This window comes from Sinocyclocheilus grahami, unplaced genomic scaffold, assembly GCF_001515645.1.
Source record: "Sinocyclocheilus grahami isolate Dianchi unplaced genomic scaffold, SAMN03320097.WGS_v1.1 scaffold165.1, whole genome shotgun sequence".
Classification (NCBI taxonomy): Eukaryota; Metazoa; Chordata; class Actinopteri; order Cypriniformes; family Cyprinidae; genus Sinocyclocheilus; species Sinocyclocheilus grahami.
This window is the reverse complement of record NW_015505344.1, coordinates 1,121,013-1,140,114: the sequence shown is the minus strand read 5'-3', so window position 1 is coordinate 1,140,114 and position 19,102 is coordinate 1,121,013. Positions and strand designations below refer to the sequence as shown.

The window sequence follows — 19,102 nt, the reverse complement described above, 5'->3', positions numbered from 1 at the left end:
GCGGTCGCACTGGTGCGACCACCACATTGTTTAACTCATAAGCGCTGCCATTTCTGTTGCATATGAGAAACATCAAACAGCAAACGAAACAAAGCATAACGAAACCGCGCTACTCGTTTGAACTGCGCAGCGCTTAGAGAGTAGAGCCTGGTTTATACTTGCCGCGTCAGCAGAAATTACACGAATATTGAGGAAACGATGGATGGTTTTCAAGCAAAAGTAAACGACCGCTTCTTAAACCAAAGGTGAACATGTTGGTATTCTTGTGGGGGGAAAAAACATGCAAGCACTGTCACCGACAGCAAGTTTAGTTTTACTTTTCTTTTTGTTTTCATTTTGAAAAGCTTGTTATATTTGCTGTTTACCTCATGTTATGCTATACAGGCTCTCTTTTATTTTATTTTTTTATTTGATTCCTCAGTGTTTGCTAAATGTTCTGTAATTTATTAGTCTGTATATAATACAGCATGTGGTGTATGTCATGCCTCATCTTATTCATTTTTGTTAATAAACGTTTTGTAAGCTTGTTTGTCATTGTATCTTACTGTTTTATTGTTGTTGAGCTTTTTAATTAAGAATAAAAATGAATCTTTTGTTTAAGACTTAAAAACTGAAAGGTAAGCAAAACAGAAAATTATCTTTTCTTGTAAAACGTGACAACAAGTTCGCAAATTCAAAAGCGAAAGCATCTGAAGCCTGGCTTAAAACACAGCAAAAGACAAATCACAAATAATTAGTGGTCGACTGATATATCACCGAGGCCGATATATCGGCCTATAATTGGCATTTTTCAAATATCGGCATTGGCCGATATGTTTCTCTGTTTGGCCGATGCGTTCGAGGTGGGACTTTTATTTTGACGGCAGCAGCGCCTGAGCACACAGTGTAAAGTATAATAGTATAATAACAATTGCTTTTATATTATTAGTAATAGAAAGGCAAACATTATAATACTTTCTCGTTTGCCGTCAGCATTCAGCAAATACGCATTTACATAATTTAAACAAATCTTTGAATGGCTAATGAAAATTAAAATTTCACAAACCTTGCAAACTTAGTCGAATCCAGTTGTGAGATCTTGTGAAGTGTGCATGTGACCTGCATGATCGCGTGTTCTCTGTGTGACTTTTGGTCCGAGCAAATTGAATGCTTTAAACATTAAATTTGTGATTTCCTTTATGCATTTGCCCACAGTCATAGTCATGTCATTTTCACTGTGTGCTGTATGTAAAATTAGTGTTACCTTGGCTTTATTTGAAAAAATATAAAATTTTCCCAGAATACTGAGTGTTCTGTTGGTTACAGTTTACTATATTTTTAATAATATTTTTATTATTTATTTATTTGTGAAAAATACTGTCATCTAAAGTATAAGCATGATTATTTTACAAATTTATTTTTTAATCCATTTTCAAATTATTTCAAATTTCTTAAATAGTAATTAAAATAAATACAATTATATCGGCTTTATATCGGCCACCCTGCTTTCCAAGATATCGGCATCGGCTGTCATAAAACCAATATCGGTCGACCACTACAAATAATACTACTAATGGAAAAGAACAGGTTGAATGTTAACCTCTTTCGTTTCCATAATCTATGATAAAAGTTCATCAGCATGCATTGATTGATCTCATGTTGTAGCAAAAAAAACTAAAAAACTATTGCGACCAAAATGTGCTCATGCGACCAACTGAGAAAGTTAGTCGCAAAAGAGCCACCAGTGGGAAGAATGAGTCTGGAGCCCTACAACATTTTATTAAATTCAATAGGTTTTTGAACAAACCACAGTATGGTTTTAAAGGTAGGGATATAACAAAACAAAAAAATAGACAACTTACAACTTACAGTCAAGTAGTAATGTCTGACTATTAGAATAATATTAAATATTAAAGTTTTAAATATTAGAATTGATCAAATATCAAATTGAAAAAATGTATATACGTGCTATTTCTATTTGTCTATTTTGTTTGTTTGTAAAACATAGTTAAATTATTATTTACAATTCATTGAATTATTATTATTATTAAGACTTACATTTAGCCTATTTACTTTTGAGTTTGCCTTATATATAGCTTTTGACACTGAATTGCTAATATTGCTTAAAAGGATGGATGGATGGATGCATTATACAAAAATATGTTATATATACATATTTCTTAATATATTTAATATAAGCATTAATATGCAAGTTATTATATTTGCAAATTAATATAAGCATTACTATTTAAGTTCTATATAAGTATATATAATTCATAATATAAAAATATATTATAATTAATAAATTGTATATGAATTTAAAAATACAAAAAAAAACAGATAACACATAGGACATGCTTTTAATACTTTTTGACTTTTAATGACCAATCTCTAAGCCGCCATACAATCGTGAATATTTGGTTATATATATGCAAGTTCAGTCTTGCAAAGAAGCACATGCCTAAAACGAGCCTCATTCTGCAAAACCGAATTTGTTAGCTGAAGTGTTTTATTTATCCATGATTAGTCGATCTCGATTTGTCCCAGTTGACCTTTCTACTCCCCACACTTCATATTTCAAAACAAATTGCTCCTATTGACAGTAGCCTATCAATGACAAGCTTCAAAAAGATGCAAAACAGTCTGTCGCATCGCATAATTAGGCAAACAGATAAACAGAGACGCATGATGTGAAATCCACTGCATTGATTGTGTACCATATTCTTAATGAGCCTATAAAATTGAGATTTTTACAATAGAGTGACGAGACAAAACAGCTTCAACACCACTGCAAAATGTTTTTTTAGTACATTTTACAAGAAAACACTGTCAGTCTTTCTTCAAAATGTTTACAATTAATTACTTTTTTGCCATTAATTGTAAAATTTACTAGCGTTTTCTGAATGAAAAGTGTTTCTATACCACATATTTTAGTCTATATATAAGCATATTAGCAATTGTTCGTAATGAGATCAGGTTTGGCTCAGAAGATGGGGAACTGAATTGAGAGATAAAGACTTCTGAATCCTTTGAGACAGTATGTAACAATCTCTGTCGGGATCTTAACACAGTGTTCCCTTGCAGACAAACAGAGAATCCACAGCACAGAGACTGTAAATCTCCATAGAATACACACAATCTAAATTTCCTTTTCAACCATGCTTATGCCTTCGCTTGCTCTCTTATAGGTACTCATTCGGAAGGCCTGGTACACTAATCCTCCCTCCTCTTACTCCAGTTTTGATAGATATGAACTGCTACATGAAGATATGCAAATATGTTTTAGTGAATACCTCTTCCAAAGAATTGAGGACACATTTTCCGCATGGTCAAATGTAAATGCAAAAACTTCTCCCTTTGGAATACATTAATCTATATCTTTTTCTTTCATCATTTAAAACCTACCACAAATATCTTTTTGTGAAATATTTTGCTGTCTTTCTTTTGAATAAATGCCACTTAGTTTGATTTTCTGTTATATAAAGCCAAAGCATTCATAATTTTTTTCCCTGTGGGTCTGATATCTTTGTCTCAATGCTTTGGTCGTGTATTATCTTGAAGTTTTTTTGAGTGTGTTTTGTCATTTCTTTCTGCTTGAAGTGCTTATCTTGTAGCTCCTGCTGTGAGTTGTCCTGTTAAAGACCGAGAGCTCTTAAACCCAGGGACTGTGAATCTCAGTTACAGTTACAGTGGTTGAGTCTCAGCTAAGACTCAAGCGCACCTAAAATAATAGAGCCTTCCTAAATATGTTCATGTATTGCAATCAAATCATCGACAGCAGTAGATAAACAAAATAAAAAAGTAAAAAATAATAATAATTTCTAGGGATGCACGATATATCGGCCACCATATCGGTATCGGCCGATAAATGCTCATTTTTTCTGTTATCGGTATCGGCCTGATAAGAAAATTTGGCCGATATCTTAAAGCCGATAAATAATGCATTATTTCCTTCAGAGACACTTCAGATGCGCGCTGTTCGTTTGCAGCCTTTTGTGCAATTGTACGTTGTAATATTGTGTTTATTTGATGTATATCTGATTTATCTCATATAGAATGCGTTTGGTTAAGTTAAAAGAGCGCTTCAGTTTACCGGTGATCGTCTTTAGCTCAGCGCACGCAGCTCAAACAGCAGTGCACAACATTAATAACTATGATTGGGAATGTTGTGTATATAACATTCTAATGAGAACATTATTATAATAAAACGTTGTGCATTCTTTGGGTTTAGTTGCTGTGTTTCAGCGCGTTGATATGGGAAGAGCGCATCCACAACAGGATCACACATTCTGACTATAGCACGCAATAACTGCATCATTTTGTACATATATAAGTTGTAATATTATGTTTATGTTGTATTAATATTAATCTCAGGATGCATTTCCTTGAGTTAAATAAGCTGCCAGCAAAACGCTTCAGTTTACCGTGTTCATTCAGCTCTTCAGCTTCAGCTCAATGGCTGCTATTTAAAACAGTGGTATTCATTTGTTACTTTTTCAAAATCATTGATTATATTATTAATAACAACAACCACTTGTATTTTTCTCTTATTATTTTCATCAACAATATGGTTTAGTAATTAAAATCATTTAATTATTGTCCGTGCAGAGGCTATTCTGTTTTATTGATCTGTGGCGCATTCATTTTGATTCTTTACACGTGTAATGATGTCCAGTGACTTGTTTGCATTATTTATGCATTATTTTATTTATTTGTAAGACTTTTTTATGACTAAATTTGGTAATGGGAGAGTAAAAATATTTTTAAAACGTACATAGGCTGCTTATGTTGAAGTGTTTGGGATGTGGCTTTTAATGATGAGACCTTTTTTGTAATCAGGCTCTCAAAAAGTATATAACAATTTGGATATAGATTTATCGGCCAACATATCGGTTATCGGCTTTCAAAAATAAAGAATAATCGGTTATCGGTATCGGCCAAAATTTTCATATCGGTGCATCCCTAATAATTTCTCAAACTGATTAAAAGTGACAAAAAGAAATGTTTAATAATGTATCAAAAGATTTCTATTTGTAATTAATGCTGTTCTTTTGAACTTTCTATTCATCAAAGAATCATGAAAAAAATGTATCACAGTTTCCACAAACGTATTAAGCAGCTGTTTTTATCATTGATAATAACAAGAAACGTTTCTTGAGCACCAAATCAACATATAAGAATAACACCTGAAGGATCATGTGACAATGAAAAGTCTACTTTGCCATCACAGGAATACATACATTTTCAAGTCAGTAAAACTGTTATTTTAAACTGAAATACTATTTCACAATATTACTGTTTTGGATTAAAATATAAAAGCAGCCTTGGTAAGCAAAAATATATTTTTTCCCCTTTTTTTCCAAAAGCAAACCTGACCTCAAAACTTGAAATAAGTAGTTTTTTTAACCATGTATCCTGTGATTTAAATATATAATTGCTGGTTTACACAGTATGCAACAATATTCAATTTTAGTCAAAGCACAAATCTACCTTCCCCCGAAGGTTCTCAACAACTTTCTTATTCTCAACTTCCAACATACTGGCATCTGAAGATAATGGAGTACAGCTCAAAGCGGAAAACAAATGGCTGATTATTTTAGCGAATGCCGTCAGACGTTGTGAACACAGGCCAGAACAGTGAGTTACTGCAGCAGTCGGTCAAATCTCATCAGCGTTTGCTTAAGGCCCGCACAAGCTCACACTCACCTTAATGATCTCATCTCAACCGCAATAAGACTTTGGGAGAAATTTATAGGCCAAAGTTTATATGATTATGTGTGAATGTGCTTAGCTTGCAGGTCAGGATGGTGGTAGAGGCGAGTTTGGGGAATCTAAGGTCTGATTAAGAAGACCCTGAGTTTATTAGATCTGCTATCAAAGACTCAAAGACATTTGCATGACGGAGTAATCCATCATATCATCAGTCCAGTCAGTAACGCCACTCACACATCATTGGAAAGTGGTACAACAAAGTGACAGTTGACATCAATTATTTTTTCAACACTTGCATGCTAGAAAAATGGCATCTTAAATAGGTAATTAAAAATTTGCAAAGCTTAAAGGAGTAATTCATCCAAAAATGATTATTTGCTCAACCACATGTCAACTCCAAAACCATATGCTGTTATTTTTTTCTGCAAAACACAAAGACTAATTTCTAAACTGTCTTTGCAATGACCTTTTTTCTTCACTTCACTTGTTAAAGCGTCTTATCTGAAGTGAAATACCTGCACTTCAAACTCTACATTCAGATATTCACACAATTTTATGACTGTCTAAAACTAAAGGGATAATTCTTTCAAAAACTGCTGTCGTCATTTACTCCCTCTCATGTCATTCCAAATTTAACTTCCTTCTGCAAAACAAAAAAGAAGATATTTTTAACAATCAGTTTTGGTATTACTAACTTTCATTAAACTGACAAAAAAAAAACAGAAATTATTTCTCAACATATCTTCTCTTATGCCTCACCCAAGAAAGTAAGTCATAGAGGTTTGATATTACGTGACGATATGACAGAATTTTCATTTCTTGGTGAACTACTTTTAGATATTCACACAATCTTATGGCTGTCTAGAAATAGCTCACCCAAAATGCAACATTTTGAAGAATGTTGTCAACCAAACAGTTTTGGTTACTACTAACTTCCATTTTATGGACAGAAAAAAAGCCAAATGCCAAAGCTCTCAAAAAACATACACAATTATGCATAACTCATTCCTAGCACCTGCGAGAGCGAATGCTTGCAGAAATGCTGAGGTGTATGACCACCACTGGGCCTTTGCATTATTCATTACAAAGGTACAGCTAGAGGAATATCTGCACAGCCAACACAAATATACCCACTCACTTCTTCACATATACAAACATGCATACGCATCCCCTCTAACGGTCATATACTGTATATAGACAGGAAGTAGGCTTTGATGTCGTTCAGGCAGCTCTGAACAAGAGGTTTGTTTGAGGGTATGGGCATATCTGGTAATGGTGATCACCGCCAGGTGCATTCTAGGTATTAATACTGATTCAACTTGCTGTGATACCATGCTGCTTTGTGGCAAAATACTGTTGTGACAGTGAAGGCTGTAGTTGCGTTCCAAAAACTGCGCAAACTAGAAAAATAGTAGGAAATGGCTTGGTTGACAGCACAGCTTGATCTCATGAGCTTAGAACAAATGTAATCTGTTCAACAGCACCCGCTTCATCTGCAACAATGAGCGCAAAAATATGCATTGCTTGCATAGATTTCTATTAAACTACAAGAATGGGCCATATTTCTTGCTCGGATAAAATTTTCACAGCCGTTCAAATGTTTAGGGTTTTAATGTTTATTCGAGGAACATCTTATGATCACCAAGGCTGCATTTATTTAATCAAAAATACAGTAATATTGTGAAAAAAATGTACAATTTACAAACTTTTCTATTTTAAAATACTTCAAAATGCAACTTATTCCTGTAATGGCAAAGCTGAATTTTCAGCACCCGTTACTCCAATGTGGGACATGATCCTTCAGAAGTCATTCCAATATGCTGATTTGCTGCTCAAAGACACATTCTTATTAAATGTTGAAAACAGTTCTGTTGATTCATATTTTTGTGGAAACATCGAAACATTGATTTTCAGGATTCTTTGGTGAATAGAAAGTTCAAAAGAACAGCATTTATTTGAAACGGATTTTTTGTAACATTATAAATGTCTTTATCACTTCTTTACTATCATTTCATATAATTTATATAACAATATTTGTTAACATTTTGGTCAATAATTTCACAACATATAGATTTATTTTAAAGTGATTAAAAAAATCTACAGAGAAAAAAAAAAAGAATAAAACATCCTTTTGAAACAACAGAAAGGCCTATTACACACATTTTTGCTTATAACGCTACCGCAAGTTCCACACTTTAAAAAAAGTCAAGCTTGCAGATATTAATAACATTCACCAGACTGCCATTTTGTGGTATCTGTGGTGCAAGTTCTCCAGTTTACAACTGTAATGTGTGAAAACCAAAAAAGCTTTGTCAACAGCAAGAGCTCTCTGCTCTTGGTGTCTCTGAGCAAGCGGCTCCTCCCACATGCACATTTGCAAGGGCATCAGGATCACGAATTTGAATGCTGCATGTGTGGGATTAACATATGAAATATGCAGATTGCATTACATTTCCTATAATACAAGTAGATGACCTGCTTTCCAAGCTACAGTAACAAGTCCTGGAAAACCCTCCCCCCATACAGTACACAACCTAGTCAAGTAGGTGTGTGTAGAAAATTAAATTACACTTTGTTGTTATCAGCATCATAATTGGAGATTTATTAGAAAGGCATTGAAATTACAAAGCCTGTAAACATGGAAGAAACATGGATGTTCTTAATATGAGGAGTGTCGAATGCAGGCTTTTGAAGAGGAATCTTGACAGCTTGACAGATTTAGCCTGATCATTGCGTGTGGGACATTTAGATCTTCATCCCACAGAAATGTCACATTAGCCTCTGGTCAATAAGCGTGCAGAGCATGTGGCAAAGACAGACATCAAGAAGCTTTCCACATTCAAGGCAGGGGGGGGGGGGGGAACTGATCCAATTTTGACTTGAACCCAATCCGGGATTTAAAGAAAGAAAAGAATGACGATCTTAATCAATGGTTCCATGAAGAACCTTTAACATCCATGGAACTGTTCCATTACACAAAAGGTTCTTTATAGTTGACAAAGGTTCTTTGGGTTATGAAAATTTTCACGCACACAAAATAGACAGAGCTAAAATAGACACGTGTACCACCCCTTCCAATGCAAATTAATTATTTATTTTGACACATCTCTAGGTATTAATAAAAATTTATTATTATTATTTTTATTTTATAAATAAAATAAATATAATTTTAGGTTATTTTAATTATCTCCTTTCATATTTTAATCATCACTAAACCCGAATTTGATAATCGTGATTTGAAAAACATGATAAATACTACTCAGCGTTAAGCAAAGTTAGTAAGAGTCTCACCCAGAGTAGGTTTAGTTTTGTGTGAAAACGTGACTACTGAGAGAAATTATATGAAAGAATGTATGAATGAATGGGGATAGTTGGATAGTTCACCCAAAAATGAAAATTTGATGTTTATCTGCTTACCCCCAGGGCATCCAAGATGAAGGTGACTTCAGTAGAACACAAACGAAGATTTTTAACTCCTGCCGTTGCAGTCTATCAGTCGTATAATGCATGGCAATGGTAACAAAATCTATGAGAGTAAAAAGAGCGCATACACACCTCATGCACTGGATGCCGTGCGCGCACTCAAAGCAGTTGGACATAGTGGTGTATTAGAGGTAAAATATGATATAAATACTGTTCGGTTTCTCGCACAAACCGATCGTTTCGTGTCTTAGGTCATCAATGTGTTGTCACGAGCCGCAGGGTTTAATTTGGATTTGTCTGTGCATGTTTTTTTTTTACTCTCATTGATTTTGTTACCATTGCCATGCATTATACGACTGATAGACTGCAACGGCTGGAGTTAAAAATCATCATTTGTGTTCTACTGAAGAAACAAAGTCACCTACATCTTGGATGCCTTGGGGGTAAGCAGATAAACATCAAATTTTCATTTTTGGGTGAACTATCCCTTTAAGAGAACAGTTCTTAAAAGATCCCCTTTTATTCTTAGTATGAAGAATATTTGAATAATCTAAAGAACCTTTTTCCTTATATACTATACAGTTTTTCACTGGCACCTTTGGTTCCATGAAGAACCTTAAACATCAATGGAAACTTTCCTCAGGACAAAAGGTTTTTTATTGTGGATAAAGCTTCTTTAGATGTTTTTCACATGAAGAAAAAAAGTCCCACTTTATATTAGGTGGCCTTAAGTACTATGTACTTGCATTAAAAATTAGTACAATATTTATTGTGTTCATATTGTATTGCAAAACACTTTTGCTGCTACAGAGGTGGGATACGGGTAAGGTAAAGAGCAGGTTTGGTGGTATGGGTAGGTTTAAGGGTGGGTTAAGGTGTAAGCATGATCTCAAGTTTACATCTACTGTATACAACGCTGGAAAGATGAACTGTACGTTCACTGAATTGTGGCGATGCATCAAGACATAATGAAAGGTGAACAGGCTGTAGTGGGCCTAATGCCTTCTTCATCAAATGCACGGCAAATCCCGAACCTGACAATTGTCTTCATAGCTATATTGTAGAAGTTAAGAAGACTGCAACTATTTTTATGAAACTATAACACTAATAGCCTTTTACATGCACACTTAGTTCAGTAGCCTATTGAAATGTCTCAATTTGTATCATCCTAATCTTGGCCTATGTGACACTAGAAATGTCAGTTGGTTTTAATTTACAGTACAGTGCAAATTAAAGCATAAGTCAATTTAATTTATATTTTATTCAAATGAGAGTTATACTCTTTATTTTTTGGCAAACAAAGGGTTTATTATTCAAATTAAAACATGGAAGAAATAGCGTATTGTGTGATTATTCTTTTAAACAAAAGTTGTAATAATTGTTGTAGTAGTATTATGTATGTAATACTGCACCACAGTAATATATTTCTGATCATTTCTTTAAGCTAACCCAAACTTATATTTTGACGGGTTGCCATGAAGAACTTTTAAGTTTGTAAAAACTCATATGTAAATTATATGACGATAGTTTTACTCAAATGAAACTGTCAAATGCTCATGAAGTGACTCTCAGAGGGAGTCAGAGCAGTTCTGGAGATGTTGTTCATGTATTTATGTCCTCATGTAGTGAGACGACGGAAGCTGAAATCACCGCGAGCATCGCACACTTTGTATGTGTAAAAAACAAAACCGTGCGTCTGTGCCATTTACATACACAGAGACACGCAGAACTTGCAGGATTCATATTTAAATAGTATATTTAATATTTACAGATACTAGTCCATATCGCGACTCTATTTAAGTATACTGACCTACTTTTGATTAATTCATCCAAACTTTGACAAATTCCGTGCCATTCCGTGTCATACAGTAAATTCCATTTACATGACTGGATTCTGCGATTCCATCCACATTTTCCACATCGCGGAAATCATAGATAATATTGAGGTATTTTGCAACTTCAGTGTAACGTTAGTGGATTGTGATTTATTGCAACTTAAGCAACGTCTGCTGCTGCCTTACCTTTGAGAGATAACTGATGCGTGATCACTGAAGCAGCTGCAGTTAGCAAGTGCTTTCGGAGTGAGAGTGAATTCCGCATTGATTGGTTGGACTCGTGATTCCAACAAATCAGATGAGCGGTGGGCGGAGATTGCTTTAGGCCACAGAGTGGTGAGTTCTGACAGGCTGCATCAGAGTCAAATAGCGAGTTTCAAAATTAAGTTATTTTATCAGCGGATCGGTTTTGAAAATGATCGATACGATAATTATAAAAATGCTTAATATCGGAGCCGATAATTGGCAAGGCCGATAATCGGTCGACCCCTAAATAAGATGGCCTGCTGGAATGTGCACTCCAAACTCTTTAACTACTGTACCCTACCTAATTAAAAGGTGAATTTTTGGGGTGAAAAGCTGAATAGTATTCATACTTAAGTTTTTGACATAGTACTAGAAAAACTATTGTACATGCATATTCTTCTCCTTTTTATGCTACATGTGTCCAATAACATGAGAGTTACTGAGACAAACAAAGTGAGCAATATTAAGCTGGTCATGTGATCTTAAAATAAGAAATAGACTGAAAATCATTTTTAAACATATATTTATCAATATTTAGACAAATAAATTATGTGATCAAAATACCTGTTGAATTTTATAAGACAGTTGTTTATAAATTATACATTATATAATTATACATTGCATTATGCCATTTATGACTACGAGATGTTACATCATTGCTTAACATTTATTGTAACATTTGTAACCATTTGGCGATTATTATTATTAAAAAATAATAATATTTTTTATTTAGAATAAATATTTATAAACATCAGTAATCATCATGAGTCTTCATCTCATGCGAGTAAACTGTACATTCTTTAAACAAACTTTTCTAATTAATTTCTTTAGGTGTACTTTTTTCAGTGCACCTTTAAAAGTAAAGAAGAAAAACTGACCAAAAACACAACAGTGTGACCAGATAATGTCGTCACTTTATCTGCCATATACAATCTTGCCTCATCTCTTTTTAAAGAGAGAGAGAGTTCTCACTATGGTTGTGGCTTCTGTCCAATCAACTAGGCATACAATAGTAATTATGATATTCTCTAAAAAGAAGCTATTCAGTCTTGGATGATTATAAACCTCAGTGGGAAATCACAGCGTTATAATAGCAGACCTTCAATATGCATCTGTAGATACATATACCTTAAGAACAAATCTAACAGGTAATTCACACGTAGATCACGACTCAACAGACAGTAAACCAACACGCCTCCAAGTTGGCAGTGGTGAAATATTATGAAGACAACCACTCAGAATCCACACACACTTATCATTTTCCCCTTCACACTTTCAAACAGTGATGTACGCTCTGCCTGACGATTATGAAGCGATCCTCAAATCACATAATGAAGAGCATCAATGAAGGCAGAACAAAGCCCTGGTAATTCATCACCATGTATCCGACAAAGGTTTAATGTCAACTCAGTAAATGGAAAGACTTTCCAACCAATCACAGAGTAAACTTTAGTGTGACACCATTAAGCATCTTGACAGCAACTAAGCTTCAAACAACTTAAAAAACATTTGCCATCTTTACCCTGCAATAGTGGCAAATCTGCATATATATAGGCTACCATTTAGAGGGGGGTGGGGGATTATGCCCAAACCATAACTGGATTTACACAGAAAAATAAAATGTGAAAATTATTTTAATAAATATAAAATACGCATATAGAAACGTGACATTAATAAAAAATATGTACAAGTGTTAAACGTGCCTATAATATATAAGCTTTATGATATCAACAAAGTTTAAGGCTGCACTGGTTTACTGCGTCTTTATATGGAATTTGGAGCAAAAGGATAAGAAAAAATATTTGAGGATGGCGGAGTACATACGAACCGTGAAGACACAAATGGGCCTTGGTGGCGGCTGTCTTCATTTATAAGAAGCCATGAAGCAACATTAGCAGGAAGAGTCAAAGCCTCCATTATTTATGGACTGGCTCCCTCCCCTGTACACATTTGGTACCTGGTCTTCAGGCAGACAGGAGAAACTAGCCTCCACAACACAGTTAGTTTCTTTAACAAATATCATATAATTTTAAGCATATACTCAACCTCACGTTGTTCCAAACTCGTATGACTTTCTTCTTTAGTACAGAAAAGACGATTATCTGAATGGCAAGCCCTCAGTCGCCATTCACTTCCATTGCATGCAGAAAAGACGCAATGAAAGTGAATGGCGACTTATACATTTTATTTCGCGTTTCACAGAAAAAAACAAGAAAAAAAAAGTAATACGTATTTGGTACATCATGAGGGAGAGTACATGATTATATATTTTCCTTTTTAGCTGAATTATTAATCTTTTAAAATGCATAAATGTTTCAAAAAGCGCTACTGTCAAACTCAAGCCAAAAAAAAAACAACAGCAGCAAACATCTAGGCGTCGAAAGAGGAGATTATTCTGTCGTTTAAATACGAATGAATGGCAAGTTTGCTTGATCATCACACTTATCACTACGCCACGAGATCTGCACAAGTTGCCCACCGAAAGCACCATCCACTCTAGTATTAATGCAAAATGATACTCAAAAATGCCATTCCGTCACTCTGTATGACATGCATCGAAACGAAAAAAAGCAATCCCAATATAACGTTAAGCGATGCACGCACACACACATGCGTTTCCATACAAAACCGCGACGTCAAAGCTGTCTCGAGTCAGAGGTTCCTTCAAGACCTCATTATCAGTCGATTAATATGATCTCGGACTAATTTGTCGGATTAATTATAATTAAGCGGGGTAAAATGAGAACCACCTCAATCAAAACAGAATCATTCTCATTCAAGGGGTGAGCACATTAGTGTAGGCTACACTTTAAATACATCTGACTCTTGATGATGGATCTCTAAAGGCTGCAGATTGTAGGCTTATTTAAGTTACAGCACGTCACATCCCAGTGTATGTTCTCGGCTTATCGACTCTATTAAGGCAACTAGACGCTGAAAGCTCGTTTTCTGGACACTTTCACATTTAGAGTAATTTCATTTAAGTCACGGAGTCCAGTCAGATGCACAAGTTTACTGTGCTAATGTCGTATTTCCGCTCTTCTTTCGTGTTAGAATATTTATATTTTCAATTACATAATGAACAGAACACGACAGCCTCGTTTACAAACAAACAACGCAAGCAGCTCGCGAGATAGATCAAATGATCCACATAATTACCATGAATCTCTGTTTCCAATACCATTTCCTACATTTCCAGAGTATGTCTCCCACTAATGACGGCAGGAGGGGGGAAAAATACAATCCAAACGAAGGAAAAGCTCAAGCAAGAAACATTTGTGACAGCGACATGATTCGGTCCAACTATTTCGCAGAGTAAAACAGCATATGATTTCCCTAATGCAGTTTTAAGACTGATGTTAATCCACAATCCGTCGTCTCATCAGAAAAAAAACACATCCCGGTGCAGCTCAGTTTAGGTGTCGCAATGAAGGTAAAAGACTAGAGAGGGTTTTTTTTACCCTCGTTCCTCACGAATGTGGGCTCGCCGGTTGATAAAATGCCGATATCTCCACTTGCCGTCAGTACGGAGAAGAACTGAATGTGAGCGCCTCAAAAGTGGCGCAAAGACGCCCCCTGCGGCTGGTAAAGGAACTGCAACGCTCTTGCTAGGGATATTTTTAAAGGGACATTGGCTTTGTCCAAATACCCACACTTGCAGTCTTTGCACTTGACCACTTGATTACTTAAATGACGTATTTCCTGTATTTGGCCGAAGTCTTCAAGAGGGTGTGTGAAGTGTGTGTCCAACTTTTCATTACCTGATGGGACACACTTATAGTGTTGTAAAAATGCAAGTGTTTACACAGCTTTATTTTAAAGGGGTCATATGATGCGATTTCAAGTTTTCCTTTCTCTTTGGAGTGTTACAAGCTGCATGTGCATAGATAAGATCCCTGAAGTTGCAAAGACTGAAGTCTCAAAACCAAAGAGATATTCTTTATCAAAGTTAAGACTCTGCCAATTTATTTCCAGAACATGATGCATGATGGGATACCCCTAGCCTTGAATAGCGCTCTGGAGCGGTATTCGAGATAGTGTGGATTTAGTATCCATTAGGGGCACTGCACTTTGGCATTTTGAAAACATGGGGCAGACTTGCACACTTACTTCCTGTCGCGCGCACGCGCTCTCAAGTGGCCAAGACCGCAAGTGTGGGTATTTGGACAAGGGGAGAGAAAATCTTTCCTAAGTGCATCTGTTGAAAAACCATGATGGCAGTTTGGTCTCATAACCAGTGTTGGGGAAAGTTACTTTTAAAAGTAATGCATTACAATATTGTGTTACTCCCTAAAAAAGTAACTAATTACGTTACTTGGTTACTTTTTATGGAAATGAATGCGTTATATTACTTTTGCGCTACTTTCCCGTTACTTTTTAAATATAAGCAGGGCTTGATTGTTTTTAATATAAGAAGTTCTATTTATAGCAAATATAAAAGCCCTTTCACACCAAAAAGTGTAATGAATAAACCTCAGGCTGAAGCAAAAGTAAATTCACGTCTGTACAGTAGAACGCAGGAGAAGAAACACTCTTCAGCAATAAAAAAACAAAGCACAATTGTTAGTTTCTCTAAAGTCATTGCTTATTAGTATGGTTGAACTGGATCATCAAAGGTCAGCAGCAAAGATATCGGTTAATAAAATGGGATTAGATACATTTGTGTTATTTAACATATTTAATTATTGCAGGTTTGCATCATATTCTGAGTTTGCATTTCACTGTTTTAATTCATTTTGATGAATACTAAATCTGTTTTTTGTGAGTGGGATGAATTCATGCACATTCACATTTAGTCTAGAACTACATCATGTTCACACAGCGCACACAACGCCTCTGTACTCCCGATTTCTCCCAATATGGGGACAGGAGAGCTGTCAGTCAATAAATGGGAAAACAAAGTAACTGGCATTACTTTTTTGAAAAAGTAACTCAGATATTTTCTTGTAAATTAAAAAAGTAATGCGTTACTTTACTAGTTACTTGAAAAAAGCAATCTGATTACGTAACTCGCATTACTTGTAATGAGTTACCCCCAACACTGCTCATAAGTAACTTGTGATTTTTATCTAATCTAATATTACTGTGAAGAATGCTGTCCATGAGATGTTCAGGTGAAATATCTATCAAGAGATGACGCGGTCAGATAACAGGAAAAGAGTCTTGTAACATTTTTTTTCACTACCAATCTCAAACTTAAATGTAACAATCCCATAATAATCTGCTTCAATTTAAAATGAATTAGAAATGTAATACCTCTACGTAAACTGTTTAAATTAGTGTCATGTACATTAGTCAATCATGAATATTGACTTATTTTTTTTAACATTGAAATAATAAAAAAAATGTTCAGATGGTACAGAAACTTAAGAATCTGCTAATTCAGATGACACCGTTCTGTCATTTAGCATCCTTTTGCATGATCAAAGATCTAATTATTTAGACAGGCACCCAATTATACTTCCCTTTGACATTTATTTTGCATTTTACACAATGGCCACAAGACTCGGATTTCACTCCTGTAGCTCATTTCTAATTGCTTTAACTGATAGTTTTACAACTTACCGTTACAACACTCCACGGTCTCTCCTACTCACAGAAATGGGATTTTACTAATGGGTCTCTTGGGAATGTGTCAGTGTTTCAGCAGACAGGTCTATGTCTATATCGTAATAGACAACTGACCCTCCCTTGCCGTGTAATGAACCCCCATAAGCAAGCACTTACTTTAAAATCCCCTTGAGAGCCTACTCTAAACGTCTCCATTTCATCTATGCCCATCTCTCATAAGGCAAATCTGGAAAAATAAATAAAATATAACCATTTGAATAATTTTACAATAAAAAAATGCTTCACCATATCATAATTACATTTTCAGATTTCCTCTATTTATCAGCTTTGCTTGACATAACTTTCAACTTTAGTTCTGTCTTACGGTGGGAAACCAAACAAATACTTTTCTAAACCCATGAAAACCTGAAGTTCACACTCATATCCAATGAAAAATGTTTAGAGTTCCACATTTAATATTCTCTTTCATAGTTTGTGCAGCAAAACTTTACATTTAATCACTCTAGACCTCGTCGAAAACACATTTGTGATGCAATCTGACTACAGTGCAGCTGCTGTATTAAGAAATATTAGTGTCTGTGCGCTCGTGCTGTGGGATGTGTCTCCAGTGGGAAGACCCCAACTGTCATCCAAATCGTGCGATTGCAGCGTCACAGCTGGGCAGGTTCCACACATGCCACAGCATGCTCTGAATCACTTGATGAGAGGCAATGTACTGCACTAATGTCCTCAATATCCCTTTGAGGGAGTTAAACATAAAATTGATGCCGCCGTCATGAACAATTCAGTCCACCAGTTGAAAAGAGACTCCCTAGGACCCCAAAGCATTCCAGTGGCTGTAAGCATTTTTAATGGCCAATCTTTTATTTAGTGCCTGATTAGAAATCCTACAAAATCATTAAAAAAAATTTTGTTATTTTGACAGAAACTAATTCCTTTATTCAGCAAAGAGACATTAAATTGATCAGAAGTGGCAGATTTGTTTTTACATTGCTACAAAATATATATATATATATTTTAAATAAAGTGGTACATTCTATTCTAATAAATACGGAACTTTCTATTCATTAAAGAATCCTGAAAAAAAACTATCACATTTTCAAACAAAAATATTTTGTTTTCAGCACTGGCTGCCGAAAACATGGATGAATGATTGAATACATATTTTATTTATACTATATATACAATATTACTTAATTTTTTTATTGAATAAATGCAGCCTTAGAGCATAAGAGACTTCTTATGCTCTAAACTATTTTTATATGGCTATTATGACCATTAATATAGTTTAAATTAGTGCTCTCAAACGATTAATCGCGATTAATCGCATCCAAAATAAAAGTTTTTTGTTCACATAATATATGTGTGTGTACTGTGTATATTTATTATGTATATATAAATACACACATACAGTATATATTTTGAAAAAATGTACAAGTATTTACATTGATATAAATATACATATTTTTATTATATAAACATAACACTTTTCTTAAATATATACATGCATGTGTGTGTAATTATATATATATATATAATAACTATAAACCATACACTCATATATGTTAGGTAAACAAAAACTTTTATTTTGGATGCGATTAATCACGATTAATCATTTGACAGCACTAGTTTAAATTGTTACATACAAAAGTATATAACCAAATGCATGACTGAGAAAATTTTTCAATTTTTTTAGGGTTTTGCTAGCTAATGGCTCAGTGTATAAGCTTAGCATACCACTAACCCATACTATATGCAAATGTCGATACGTTTTTGATTAGGCATTACAAACAACTACTCCCTGGGGTCCTAGGGAAACTGAACAGGCATGGCAAATCATTCAATTTACCAAGACACACCATATCCAGCACATCAGGAATTGGTTCCAGCACCTACTTTAGGGGATCCGCCACCTTCTGAAAGAAATGTATTCTTCGAAAAATAACTTGCAATATCACCGTAAAAAGTATAATCTGTCACATCTTATCACATAACAAGATTGAAATTCCCTCTCGACATTTCCTTCTTTTAAATTCACAAAGGCGAGAATTGTCCTTGCTAATCTTGCTCCGTGTCATTCCGGCTCATATCCTTTCATAAATATGTGTTAATTGACATGCTAAATTTTGCACTGGATGAGCCTTTCAATGTTTTTAATGCACTTTTCACATTAATACACTGCAGTCATTAAAAGTGGATCACTGGCTTGACCTCTGCAGTGATTCATTCCACCCACTGCAACTAAAAGCTACATTTCAACAGAAGCATGATGAAAGCTTAGCATTCAGCAAACCACCTTAGCTTCTAATATCTGCTAAGAGCTCCAAACAATGTCA

At 34.8% G+C, this 19,102-nt stretch overlaps 1 protein-coding gene across 3 annotated transcripts in view; it reads right to left on the bottom strand.

The window, feature by feature from the left end:
- Positions 1–19,102, bottom strand: part of nlgn1 (neuroligin 1) — a 309,949-nt gene that overhangs the window by 207,012 nt on the left and 83,835 nt on the right. Inside the window, exon 1 of one of the 3 annotated variants that reach the window (XM_016282749.1) lies at positions 14,657–14,711. The exons of 1 other annotated variant lie outside the window; for it this stretch is intronic. The gene's annotated coding sequence lies outside the window, so the exon portion shown is untranslated. One more of the 3 variants, XM_016282750.1, reaches the window with a different exon arrangement.